The sequence below is a fragment of the Stenella coeruleoalba genome, assembly GCF_951394435.1.
Source record: "Stenella coeruleoalba genome assembly, chromosome: 19".
Classification (NCBI taxonomy): domain Eukaryota; kingdom Metazoa; phylum Chordata; class Mammalia; order Artiodactyla; family Delphinidae; genus Stenella; species Stenella coeruleoalba.
Window position 1 is genome coordinate 3,184,074 of NC_137165.1, and position 13,544 is coordinate 3,197,617.

General features: G+C 53.8%; 1 protein-coding gene across 2 annotated transcripts in view; it reads right to left on the reverse strand.

Annotated features, from left to right (window-relative positions):
• LRRC75A (leucine rich repeat containing 75A) overlaps positions 1–13,544 on the reverse strand; it is a 65,570-nt gene that overhangs the window by 10,757 nt on the left and 41,269 nt on the right. The window lies entirely within an intron of this gene.

Below are 13,544 nucleotides of genomic sequence, written 5' to 3' on the forward strand. Positions count from 1 at the left end.
TCCCCCTAAGAAAGGGTGTCAAGTGCAGTCCTCGTAACAGGAGGGGCGGGAGCACAGAGGCAAGGGGCATGGGGTGGGCGGGGGCCATGGCAGAGACCTCTGGGGCAGAGGTTCCCCAAGCCTGGGGAGAGGCAAGGGCTGGGAGCATCTGCAGAGACCCCTGTCCACCAGCAAGAGACCCCACGGGCTTGGCCAAGAGCAGTGACCGGTCTGGGTCCTAATCCCCGGGGCCTCGCTCCAAATGTTCTGGACTGTACAAGACCCGAAGATCCTCGTCCAACCCCAGGAAAGGGGCAGGCCCCCCAGGCACGGCTAAGCTTGAATTTCCCACCAGCCAAGCTGGCGGGGGCTTGAAACAGAATTAATTGCTTTAGAGAAGTAAAGAAAGATGGTTTTCTAGCCCAGGGTGTTGTACTACACTTTGTGCCCTCTGTCTGTGGAAGAGCTTGGGTATGGCTTCTGACGCTTCTCAAACCCCCTCTCCAGTTTCTGTTGTCCTTGGCGGGAGCTGTGGTTCCCTCCTAGCTTGGTCCCTTGCACAGAGCAGAAAAGAATGAGGACATTCCCATCTGAGGACTGCCCCACCCTAGGTCCCCTGGGCCCCCAAGCCGTATGCGGAGCTGCCCCATCACCGCCCAGAGAAGGCAGGCTCCCAGCCCGGGTTGCCACGGTCCAGCGACCTGCGGACAGGAATGTGTGGTGACAGGTGAGTCCCAGCCGGGGTTTGCTCCCTTGTCATTTCGGTGAGTTATCCTGAACTTTTCTAAATACCTTCCCCACGTGATTCTTAGAAATCCCCGAAAGCAAGTGGGCTGCGTTTCGTTATTCCCAATTTACAGATGAAGAAGCTAAGGCTCAGAGCAGCTGACTTTGTTTTTAACCAACCGTCAGAATTTCAGGAATGGAATGTACGACTGGTGACTATAGTTAGCACAGCTGTGTGGTATATTTGAGAGTTGTGAGGAGAGTAGATTCTAAAAATTCTCATCACAAGGAAGAAAACATGTTTTCAAACTATATGAGGTGATGAATGTTAACCAAGCCTATTGTGGTAATTATTTTGCAATATTTGTAAGTCAAGTAATTATGCTATACACCTTAAACTTAGTGCCAAGTCAATTATATCTCAGTAACACAGAAAGAAAAATAAATTGCATGTAATAAAGATGTTAAAAAAAAAAAGAATTTCAGGAATGGTAGGGGCGGGCTTCCACGTGGGCCTAGGGCCTGTCTTGGGAGGATCTGCCTTGTCCACCCCTGGGGTGAGCTGGGCAGCAAGCAGGCTGCAGGGCGGGGATGCTGCCCTGTGGTTTGGCCGCTGACATTTCTAAGAGCGAAGAGAGAAAGGGCTTTGCTGGGGTATCTGGAGGGGCCGTGCTCTCTGTCCCATGGGGAGCCTCGCGAGTCCAGGTCCTAGCGGGGTTCCCCCCCCCAATGGTTCCGGGACCTCTGCCTCCACCTCCCTGTTGGAAGAAATGGGTCTCGAGTGCCATCGAGGACACGAGGGGCCAGCCTTGGGCTGTTTCTGTTCCGCAGGAATGAGCGTCAGAGGCAGCAGCCGTGCCCGGCGCCAGGTTCTCTGGCTGCGGAGATAATTGACACGGTCTGGCGTGGACGCGGTGAGGGAGGCGTCGGATCAGGCTGCGGACAGGTCCAATCCTGCCGTGGACCTGTCCCCACCCTGCTTGTCCGGCCCCTCAGCCTCTCGGGAGGCATCCGGGGCACGCTACCTGTGTCACTGCGTCTCAGCCTCCTCGTATGTAAAATGGGGACGGTGACCCCGCGTCACAGGTGGGCGAGGGACATAAACCTAGTAACACAGGGTAACGCCTCCGCAGGGAAGAGAATCACCAGCTGAGCGCCCCTCCCCCTTCGGTGCCCCCCCCCCCGCCACGCCCCGCCCCGCCCCGCCACGTACAGAGGTTCTTAGCCTCTGTTTGGATACCAGGCCCATTTGAGAACGTGACAAAAGCCACGACCTCTCTCTCTCTCTAGAAAAGCCCGGGAGTCGGGGCAGGACAGGGAGCCTGGCGCACAGACCACACCGGCCTCACGGTCAGCAGGGCGTGCCGGGGCCGCGGGGACGCTAATTGTCACCAAGCAAAGTGCAGACTCCGGCGCTGCCCTCTGTGTGGTAGGAGAGGCTGGGAATATAGGAAGCGGAATTCAGGCTGTCAATACGTGGACGAGAGACCTCTTCCCCCGTGGGGTCCATTTCCCCATCTGTGAAATGGGCAAACGGACCACACTCGTAGTTACTGAGCCGTGTCCCAAGACCTTGGGGCTGATGATGATGGAGAGAGGCCCAAGGCTTTGGGCCCAGCTCTCTGCAGAACAGCTCTCTGGCTGCCCTTCAGGGTTTCTGTTTGTTTGTTCCTGTTTTTTAAAGTAGTTCTGTTGTCAGAGAAGTTTGAAACCCCGGGACTGGATGGCTGCTTGGGTTTCTTGGGTTCCTACCAGCCCTGCCCCGTCTTCCCACTCCCCTCCTTCCCAGGCCAGTAGAGGCCATCCCATCCTGGAAGGACCAAGAAAACCCTAGCTGCTAACCCAGGACGCTGGGGCAGGTGTGGGAAGATGTAAACTGTCCTTCCCCAGCCCCCCCCCCACCCCGGCCCCCTGCCACGTCCCGCCCTGCATGTCCCCACCCTCCCTGTCAGTCTGGGCGCCCAGCCTGCTGACAGTGGGTCCCTCTCTCCATGCTGCTGCTGTTGTCTGGGGTCATGGAATTGTGGCTGGGGAGGGGGCAGAGGGTGGGAGGAAGGGAAGGGGTAGGGAGGGGGTCTCCCCAGGAAGGCAGATGTGGCTCTGCTCCCGTGCTCTGGGTACGTTACGTGTGAGTCATGGCCACCGCCCGCCCTGTGAATTCCAGCTGGGGTGGGGCTCCCGGAGGTCCCAGGGCTCCGGGTTACAAGAAGCTGCAACAGGGAGACCCAGATGGGGGCCCGACAGACGCTGCCGCACTTTTATCTGTCGCTTTACTCCTTTACTTCGACCCCACCTAGGCCCCCGGAATGCTTGTGTGGCTTTCAGACACCTCACATGTCCTGAGGGCCTCGGGCCACGTCTGGCGTCCTTGGTGTCCTCTCCGTATCACCCACCAAGCCACCCACATTGTCACCCACACTGGGGACAAATGTGTCATGACTGCACTGACAGTGCCACCGACCCTGCCCACCGGGGACCTCAGTGTTCCGCTCTGCCCTGGCTGCCCGTCGGGGTGGGGGAATGCGGGGGTGGAAGAGCCAAATCCACGTGCGGCTCCTCCAGGCTGCCCCGGGCAACTGCTTTGGCCTTGGAGGGGCTGGCCTGCCTTGCAAAAACCAGGCACTGAGGAGACTCCTGGATTCCTCATTGCGAATCTAAATGGTACTATCTCTGGGACCTGTGCGTGTGGTCCGTCCCCGATCAGAAAACCTGGGAACACCAGCCCGAGTCACTGCTCTGGGCAGCTTGGCACGGACAGTGTCGCTGGCCTGCGACCAAGAGGGTGAACGGCAAGCACGTGTCACCTCGAAGAAGTGGGGCTCCCGTGTTACTGAAGCTTGAAGAACCAGGTTTGGGGACTCACTCCAGTGGGAAGAGTGGGGGGTACGGCTTTCCAAAAAGCGAGCAGAGATTCACAGTATTTCTCAAAGTGTGAAGGGGGTCCTCAAGACCCTTCCAGGGCCTCTGTGAGGGCCTCTTTTCCAGTGACACAGCAGCACGATGCTACATTTTCTTTGTAGACTTCAACCAGAACAACCTACTGCAAGACACCGAATGCAGAAGCAGTGCGTGTGAGAATCCAGCTGTCTTCTACTAAGCCAGCCACACACGAAAGGGAGTCACACAACTATGAAACAATGCCGCTCTTCTCACTATATTTTTTCTTTTGGAAAATATAGTTATTTTCACAAAAATTTCTTTCACATTACAAGCTTATTAACTTTAAATGAATACATAAATAAATCTTTAAAATATTTTTGTTTTGATTTCTTATACAGCAGATAGCATTTATAAGATATGACCCACAGAGAGAAAACCTCTTTGAGGTCCTCCATAATTTAGAGTATAAAGGTTCCTCAAAAAATTAAAAACAGAACTACCATACAATCCAGCAATCCCACTTCTGGGTATATATCCAAAGGAAATGAAAACGTACTATTAAAGAGATATCTCCACTCCCATGTTCACCGCAGCGTTATTCACAACAGCCAAGACACGGCGACAACCTAAGTGCCCATCAACCTAAGACTGGATATAGCAGTTGTGGTCTATATATACAATGGAATACTATTCAGCCGCGAGAAAGGAAGAAACCCTGCCATTTGCAACAACGTGGATAGACCTTGAGGACATTATGCTCAGTGAGGTAAGTCAGAGAAAGACAAATACTGCATGATTTCACTTATATGTGGAACCTAAGAAGAACTCTGAAAAACAGAGTGGATTGGGGCTGGGGGGTAGGGGAATGGGAGACGGTGTTTAAAGGTACATACTTGCAACTAGAAGAAAAATAAGTCCTGGAAGTCTCCACAGTACACAGTACAACTATGAAAGACAACAAAACTATTGTTACCAACACTAGAAGAAGTGATATTTATGGGACAAGACAGGGGTGTTGGCTAACGCAACAATTGCAACCACATTGCAATATAAATGTATCAAGTCAATACACTGTGGGCCTTAAACAATGTTATAGGTCAATTATATCTCAATTTAAAAGTTAAAAAAGTATAAAGAGGGCTCTTGGACTTCCCTGGTGGTCCAGTGGTTAAGACTCTGCGCTTCCGCTGAAGGGGGCGTGGGTTTGATCCCTGGTGGGGGAAGTTCCGCACGCCGCGCAGCATGGCCAGAAACAAAACAAAAACAATTAAATTAGAAAAAATAAAGAGGGCTCTTGATACCGAAAACAGCTGGAGAACCGCAGCGCTAGAAGCATGGGGTACCCTGGGAGAAAGGGGCTAAGCTGAGCCAGGCGAGGAGCCAGGGAGCCCCTGGGGAGGGTGCAGCTTCCCTGCTGTGCTCTCTCCCGTCACTCCGACCCTCAGCGAGGCTCCCTGTTGATGCGGGTGTGGTTTTGGCGGTGGAGCGGGGTGGGGGGGGGGGGGTCTGGGAGAGGAAGCTCCGCCCATGCCCACAGCTCGTGTCTGGTGTCTGGGAGCAGAAGCGATATCAATCTCGGGGGCTGGCCCCGAACTAGTGAGCTGGCACCGTGGGGACCCCGGGCAGCTTCAGAGGGGGCCCCCAGGACCTCGGCAGCGCTTGGGGTGGAGGGTCAGCGGGGAATTTTGACACTTGCCTGACCGCCAGCCTCTCCTCTTCTTGGCCTTTATGGGTATAATCAGAGATTTTAGATCCAGGTCACTGCTCTTATTGTTTTAATTTGTGGGTTTTTTTTTTAATTGTTAAAGGCACTCTATCGATGATAAAATTTGGCCATTTGCATTCAGTCTGAACACAGATTTGCACGTCTTTGGGACTGCGATAGCGTTCAGGGCCACCGCTCAGCCCTTCCCTGGAGCTGCTCCCATACCTGCACCTCATGCCGTCGCTGCCGGAGAACGTCATCCAGAATGAATACACGGGTGGTTATTTTCTGAGCTCTAGCCTACCTGAAAAATCCTTTATGTTAACGTCACACCTGAAGGCAACCTGGCTAGAGAGAGACTAACCTTCAAAACGCGGTAGCCCCCTGGTACTCAGCATGGCAGGTGACTCTGAGGCAGCCTGGGTTTTGTGTCTTTAGCTGCTTTTTCTGCCCAGACGTCCATGGGATTGTCTTTGCCAATAACCTCTAGCTGCCTCTCCTGGATGGTCTCAGCACACGGTCCCCTTCCCAGGAACATCAGTTCAACATACAGCATAGCCCGAAAAGCAGCTGATGTCTTTACAACAATCTCACAACGTCACCAAAAGGGCACCCTCAGGACAGCCCACCAAAACTCCTAACATCCCTTCCTTGTGCCTCCCCCAAGACCCCACCTGTCCCTCAGCGGCTCATCTTGACCCTGCAAACCCTCTCAGCACCCAGCCCTTCCCTTCCTAATACAAATCAAATCAACTTCTCTGGCTCATCCAGTTCTTAGCTCAAGCCACCGCCAGCCCCACTCTAACCAGAAGATGCCAGTGTCGATGAGGATGGACACACAGCTGGAGCTCCTGTGCGTTGCTGGTAGGAATGTGACGTGGTGCAGCCACCGTGGAGAACACCACGGCGATCCTTCAAAAAATTAAAAACAGAGTTACCGCATGACCCAGCGACTCCACTTCTGGGTACATATGCCAAAGAACTGAAAGCAGGGACTCAGACAGATCCTTCTACGCCTATGTTCGTAGCAGCATTATTCACAACGGTCAAAAGGTGGAAACGACCCAAGTGTCCATCAGCTTCTACAGACACATGGATAAACAAAGTGTGGTAAATGTCTACAATGGAATAAGGAGGAATGAGATCTGACATATGCCACACTGTGGACGATCCTTGAGGACATTACGCTGAGAGAAATCAGTCGCAAAAGGATGATTCCACGCATATGAGGTACCCAGAGAAGTCAACTTCATAGACACAGAGTAGAACGGCGGGTGCCAGGGGCTTTCGGGGAGAGAGGATGGGGAGTTGTTTCTTGGGGACAGAGTTTCAGTTTTGCAAGATGAAAAGAGTTCTGAGGATGACGGTGGTGACGGTTGCAAAACAATGTGAATGTGCTTAACGATACTCAAGTGTAGAAATGGTTAATTTAAGACGGTAAATTGTATGTGATGTGCATTTTGCAACAATTTAAATTTTAAAAAAAGGTCCTGCCACTTAGGCAGGCAAAAACAGACACCTTCCTGAGATACGAGGGAGCACATGTTCCTGGCCATTGTTTTTCTGCCTGCCACACCTGGTTATTACAATTTTTACCACTGTGTATCTGGTTGTGGGTGTTTTCTTTGAATTTACCTTCAGTGTTGGGGTCATTCCATCTACAAACATGGACCTTTTTATAGCCTGTCTCATCAGGAGGGCGGATGCCGGCTCTGAGCGCCTTCTGAGCTGACCTCTTCTCGTGTTCATCCCGTAACACACGCCCGTGGACGGGCAGGGTTTGCCTTCTGCCACTGACCTCATGTCTGGCACCGTCAACCCCACTCCCACTGCTTCCAGTCAGGACTGTGTGTTGGCCAGCGTTTCGAGTCCTTGCAATTCTTATTTCGCTCATCGATCTCCCTTTTCATCTCACCCTCTGTCTTTTTTCTCTTTTTTGCCTCTTTTCGTGGCATTTTGTTCTTTTCCCACGAAGTTCATTTCCCCCGGATCCTGCCGTAGATCATTCCAGAGTCAGGGTCCAGCCTCCACAGTATTTCTCCGACGCACAGGGTTATTTTCCCCACTTGCTCACCCCTGAAGGAGGGGTGATCTAGTGAGACCCCCATCCACCATCTGTCTAGTGTGATGTTGTGATTTATAATAAGAAATAGATATTTGGTCTTTGTTCTCTTTCTGGCACAGAGCTCCTAAAACCTGCGGAATTTCCTAACTGATGAGAGAGGCAAAGGTGTCTTTTGTTATGAGATGACTTTTTTTTTTTTTGCGGTACGCGGGCCTCTCACTGTTGCGGCCTCTCCTGTTGCGGAGCACAGGCTCCGGACGCGCAGGCCCAGCCGCTCCGCGGCATGTGGGATCTTCCCAGACCGGGGCACGAACCCATGCCCCCTGCATCGGCAGGCAGACTCTCAACCACTGCGCCACCAGGGAAACCCAGACATGACTTTTTTAATGACTTTATTTTTGTTAATGAGGTGACTTTTGGAAGGCCCCTTGGTCACCTGAGGATGGGGCCAGGGGAACCAACCATGTCATCAGAGGTTGGAACTTTCAGTCCCGTCCCTATCTCAGGGAGGGGAGAGGGGATGAAGAGAATCAGTCACCAATGGCGACCGAGGTAATCAGTCGAGCCTATGTGATGAAATCTCCAGAAACTCTCCAGAGTGTGGGGTTCGGAGAGCTTCTGGGTCAGTGAGCACGGGGAGGTGTGGAGAGTGGACACCTGGAGGGCCGGAAGCTCCGTGTCCTTCTCCACACCTGGTCCTGTGCCTCTCTCCCATCTGGCTGCTCCTGAGTTACATCTTTTTTTATTTTTAATTTATTAATTGTTGGCTGTGTTGGGTCTTGGTTGCTGTGCACGGGCTTTTCTCTAGTTGCGGCGCACGGGGGCTACTCTTTGTTGTGGTGCACGGGCTTCTCATTGTGGTGGCTTCTCTTGTTGCAGAGCACAGGCTCTAGGTTCACACGGGCTTCAGTAGTTGCAGCACACAGGCTTCAGTAGTTGCGGCACGCGGGCTCAGTAGTTGTGGCGCACGGGCTTAGCTGCTCCGCGGCCTGTGGGATCTTCCTGGGGCCCAAACCTGTGTCCCCTGCATCAGCAGGTGGATTCTTAACCACTGCGCCACGAGGGAAGTCACGAGTTACATCCTTTTATAATAAACTAGTGAGTAAAATGTTTTCCTGAGTTCTGTGAGCCACTCAAATTAATCCAACCCAAGGAGAGGGTCGTGAGAACCTCCAACCTATAGCTGATTGGTCAGAAGCATGGGTAACAACCTGGACTTGTGATTAGAGTCTGAAGTGGGGAGCTGCCTTGTGGGATCCCCTTAACCTGTGGGATCGGACACCACCTCTGGGTAGAGCATCAGAATCAAGTTGAATTGTAGGACACCCAGCTCGTGTCGAGTAACTGCCTGTTGGTGTGAAAACCACACCCATACGTTGGAATTTTAACCAGAATCTTGACCTTGTCCCACGGCTGCCTCCCTGAATAAGAGCTGAGTCCACCTCTCAGGTTCTGGTTTGTAAGGAGCCCAGCCTGGGGACCACACCCCGGACACTGAGCTAATGTGACTCTGACCTTGGCAAGGGACATCTTTGCCCACCTCCACAGCCTGGGCCGCCAAAACTCCGAAGATGGAGTCTGTGGAAACCCACAGTGGTGTCCACATCCCAGGACTTCCCCATCCCTGGCTGAGCCCACGGGCCACGCTGGACTGCCAGCGGCCACCGCTCGCGGGTTTCCCTCTCTCCCGCCTGCCTGGTGGAGGTAGCGTCTGAGGGTGGCTTTCTCCAAATACACGCAGATGCCTGGGGAGGTGCAGTGAGGGCAGTGCTCAACAGTACTGTTTCTGCCCCCGAATCACTGCTCGCGTGGGAAAGGGGCAGCTGCCTGACGACTCCCTCCGACTGGGGAGAAGGGGGCTTCCCCTTCCTCTGGGAGGTCTCAGCTTCCGGGGGGAGCCGGGGCAGCTCCATCTGTCTCAGAGCTGGAAGGGGTTCCTCCCAAGCCGCCCACCTTTCTTGGCTTTCAGGAATTTTCATCTGCTTTTGGTGTGTCTCCGCAGGTATTTTAGGCGGAAGCCACTCAGCAGGCTGCCACGCACTCGCTATTTTAAACCACGAGCACCCTCTTGCCTTTTAAGTTCCAGGTTTTGGGCCTGTTCCCAGGAGGAAGGCCCTGCGGGAAATGCGCTTGTGTCTGTCTCTCTCCTCCAGGCATGAAGCTACGGCTCCTGCCCGGGGAAGGAGCAGGCAGCAGGCTCCGCATATTAACCAGAAAAGGTAGACAGCTGCATTGAGGCCACCGGAGCCCGCGTGCGCGGGGCGATAGCGAGGCAGTGATCGCACGCGGTCCTCCTCTGGAACATCAGAGGCCACTCTTCCGGGGGAGGGACACAGTCTGCAGTACTGGCCTGCCTGGGCCACCGGTCTCCGTGTCCCCTCCCCCCTGACATTCTGGCTGCCTCGGGGATTCCCAGGGGAGGGACGGGAACTGCCAGGTGCTGTCAGGGAGATGCAGCCCCAGGAAGCCGCCAAGGGGAGAAGCCAGAGGAGCTCCGCGTGAATGAAGACCACGACCTCTAAGGAAGGTGGGCAGAGTCCCGCCGGGGATGGACGGGGTGGACGGGACACCTGGGGCAAGGTACACACCACGTGTGAGAAACGGAAACGGATGCGCCGGGCTAAATGGCGGCGCCCCAGAGACAACTCCACATCCCTAGTCCCCAGAAGGTGCGAATTTATCTCATTTGGAAAAAGGGTCTTTGCAGATTAAGGATCTCAAGATGAGATCATCTTGGGTTACCCAGTTGGGCCCTAAATCCAACGCCAGGTGTCCTTACAAGAGACAGACACAGAGAAGAAGGGGATGGGAAGATGGATGCAGCCAGGGCCACCAGCCGCTGAAGCGGTGAAGAGTGAACTCTCCCGACAGCCTCTCAAGGGAGGGTGGCCTGCCCACACCTTGATTTGAGGCTTCTGGTCTCTAGAGCCGTGAGAGAAGACGTTTCTGTCGTTCGAAGCCACCAAAACAGTGGTCGTCTGTGACGGCAGCCCTAGGAAACTAATACAGCGGATGGAAACAGCGGTGGCATTTTCCCCAGGGGACGCACCAAGGCGGAAAGGTTAGGGCAAGTGGGCGGGGACCCCTTTCCTCCTCTGGCCTGTGCTGACCTCAGCCAGGAGCACAGCTGTGGGCAACTGGGACCGTTATCGGCAGAAACCTCCTTGCTGCTTCCACCAGCCCTGGGTCCTCTCTGGATGCGTGTACCCCCGACACACTCTCCTTTGCTGTCTGCTCCCAGAGGTGGGACTGGGCTAGTCAGAGATGCTCCCTGTAGGGAATTTCCTGGCGCTCCAGTGGCTAGGACTCCGTGCTTTCACTCCCGAGGGCCCGGGGTTCAATCCCTGGACAGGGTTGACTAAGATCCCGCAAGCCGGGTGGCACAGCCAAAAAAAAAAAAAAAAGAAATGCTCCCTATAGAACCACATCCCCTAAGACGGTTTCCAGCCCAGTGTAAGAAAGAACATTTAAAAACAAGTGGTAAAGGGAATCCTGACACGCACTCCAACAGGATGAACCGGGAGGACATGATGCTAAATGAAATAAGGCGGTAACAGGAGGACACATGCTGTACGATTCCACTCGTACGAGGTCCCTAGAGGAGTCCAAACCATAGAGACAGAAGGGAGGGTGGAGGGTGCCAGGGGCTGGGGAGAAGGGGATGGGGAATTAGTGTTTAATGGGGACAGAGTTTCAGTTTGGGAAAATGAAGCGCTCTGTAGACGGATGGTTGCACAACACTGTACATGTGCTTAAGGCCACTGAACTGTACACGTAAAAGTGGTTAAAATGGTAAGTTTTATGTTATCTACACTTTACCACAATTTAAAAAAAATCAAGTAGTGAGTTCACAGACACTGGAACTATGTAAGCAGTGGGGAGAGATCCCTTAGTGCTGCTGTAGTAGGAGTTCTGTACCAGGAGGGAAGGTCGCTGCTAAGGACTCTTTCTTCGGGCCCCCTGGGATGCACGATCCCGGAGCCTAGGGCGTGGGGTGTTCTCCATCCAAGAGGACACTGCTAAACAGCTGAAGAGGTGGGGCCCTGAGGGCAGGAGGAACAGGGGAGGACGGATGAAAGGAACAGCAGCAGACAGAATCCAGCCCAGCGGTGAAGCCGCCCGGACAGGGGAGTTGGAGGGGGCGCAGTTCGGGGTACTGAGGACAGAAGGTCGCTCTTGGGCTCATCCGCTGCCTCTTAACCCCGGAGGCGTTGAATTACACCGGCAGACACTGGAGTAATGCGGCTCAGATGCACCCAGAAATTCATAAATCTGACGCTTCACACACTTGTAACACTTCAGAGAATCACCTAACAGATGAGGCCTGCAATTCCAATCTGAGAGGGGTAAGTGAGTAACTGACTTTAGGCTTATGATTTTAAGCAGGACGCTGAAGGAGGATCTGGCCGAGTTTGTGACAGTTTCGAAATGTCTAACAGAATTTAATATTCACCGTATTTATAAGCTTATGCATTTTAGAACTGTGCGGGAGCTTGGGAAAGTCCCGCTTTTTAGGACGGCTACTTATAAACTTAAGAAAACTGGATATATTAAATTTGCGAAATCACTAAGATATTGAAAGAAACTTGACAAAGTTATAAGCCCTCTACCCTTAAATGTGATTATTTAAATCTACTAGATTCATAAACAGAATGGCATTTGTAGCTTACACTTAAAATCTTAGGGCAACAGTAGGCTTTAACATTTTTAGTTCAGTATGTTGAATCGTAACTGAGAAAATCTAGCACCCATGAGCACTGCGTGTGTCTGTATATATGTGCGTGTGTGTGTGTGTGTGTGTGGTGTGTGTGCACAAACACGCCCCAAGGACACCATAAACCTCCCAGGGACACGACAATGAGGCCGAGGTCCGGGCGGGCAGCTGTCCTTGTGTTTGTGTGTCCAGTGTAGCCCGTCCCCGGGGAGGGAGGCCAGAGGCGCGCGGGCGCGCGCACACGCGCACACACACACACACACACACACACACACACACACACACACACACACTCTCAGACTTCAGAAACACCAAAGCAAACCTGAAGAAGTCATAAAAGCTACCGCCGCGTTGGCCTCTCCCTGAAAGAAACCCGCTGGCATTGGCCTGCTTGCTGGCAAGGCTGCTCCCGCCGGCTCCAGGGTGGGCGCTGCCCCTCGGGCCGCTGCCCTGCCCGCTTGCCTGTCCCGCTGAGGGGCGAGGCCGGTTCTCTCGTCCCACTGCAGGGCCGCCGTCCCCCAGGGGGGCGGCTGGGGGCTCCTGCCCCTCCACGACCACCGGCCCTGCAGGGTTTGAAGGCGGGCACCCTGGCAGGCGACCCTCCTTAACTGTGACAAGTGCCTGGTGGGTCTGCTCTCCCCGCCAGCACGCAGCGTGCTGGCTTCACGGCTGCACGTTATTTGTGTTTTAACTTTGAGGTCTTTAAAAACGACACTCTCTGCACAAAGCAGGCCTCTGGAAACAGATGTTTGACCATTGCCAAGTGTAATGCAATTAAAATCCAAGAAACGGCAGTAGCAACAAATAAATAAAAGGCTGCTTTCTCTTCAGAAAAACATAAAATCAGCCGGGAGGCACAGCAGGCCTGAAGAGGGTTTGCTCCGCCCCCTGCGGTCACAGGTCCACCCAGGCTCTGCTCAGGGCGGGGCAGGAGCCCCCCAGGCTCCAGGCCTGAGGTAGCCCCTCGGTCACTGTGTGGCCCCAGGCACGTGCCGCCCACCCCTGCGCCCTGCTCCCGTCCGACGACGTTTCAGCCACCGCTTTAAGACGGAAAGGCTGGGAGCATTCGCGCTACTTCCCAAACTTATTTTCCAGCCTCCCGCTCCCCAGAGCACCTTGTGGGCTTATGATTCTGCAGAAAGGCTGGGGCCAGCAGGTCCCTGAGGTCCACCCGCTCCTACATTCCACAGATTCTCAGCACTCTGTCATCCACCCCCGCCCCTCCTGATCTGTGCTTGGGAGATAATCCTTTGTTGATGGCTTCTGGTGAATGCATTTAAGCCCATCTGTCTTTCCATGTGGTTACTGTTGTCCATTTTAAATAAAAGGTTTGGTCCATTGTGGAAGGAAATGCAGAAGAAGAAGGGGTGGAGGAGTGACTTCAAGGCTCCTCTGGCTCGCTGACAACCTGCTTTCCAAGCAGGACAGGCTGCCTGGGACAGCCCACTTCTCAGAGTGAGAAGTCGAGGACCGGA